This window comes from Calidris pugnax, unplaced genomic scaffold (assembly GCF_001431845.1).
Source record: "Calidris pugnax isolate Ruff unplaced genomic scaffold, ASM143184v1 scaffold155, whole genome shotgun sequence".
NCBI classification, from domain to species: Eukaryota; Metazoa; Chordata; class Aves; order Charadriiformes; family Scolopacidae; genus Calidris; species Calidris pugnax.
Window position 1 is genome coordinate 455,675 of NW_015090886.1, and position 401 is coordinate 456,075.

General features: G+C 66.8%; 1 protein-coding gene across 1 annotated transcript in view; it reads left to right on the forward strand.

The window, feature by feature from the left end:
• The window catches only part of SMARCD1 (SWI/SNF related, matrix associated, actin dependent regulator of chromatin, subfamily d, member 1), an 8,060-nt gene that overhangs the window by 81 nt on the left and 7,578 nt on the right, over window positions 1–401 (forward strand). The gene's annotated exons all lie outside the window — the stretch shown is intronic.

The window sequence follows — 401 nt, forward strand, 5'->3', positions numbered from 1 at the left end:
TGCGGCCCGGGATGGCGCAGGCCAGCCTGGATCAGGCCCGCAAGAGGCCGGCGCCGCAGCAGCTCCAGCAGGTGCAGCCGCAGGCCGTGCCCAACCGCAACCACAAGTAAGGGCAGCCGTTGCGGGGCATCGGGGTGTCTCAGGGCCTTCTCGGGCACTGGGGGTGTTCCAGGGCGTCCCTGGGTATTGGGGTGTCTCAGGGCATTGTCGTGTCTCCCTCCCACATAGCCTCTGAGCCCCCCCAGCACCCTGCACCCCCCAATATACCCCCATGGTCCCAGCAACCCCACCAGGATGGTGCCCCAACACCCCCAACACCCTGCACATCCCCATATACGCCCATGGCCCCAGCACCCCAACAGGACCATGCCCAAATACCCCCAGGACTATGCACCCCCAAC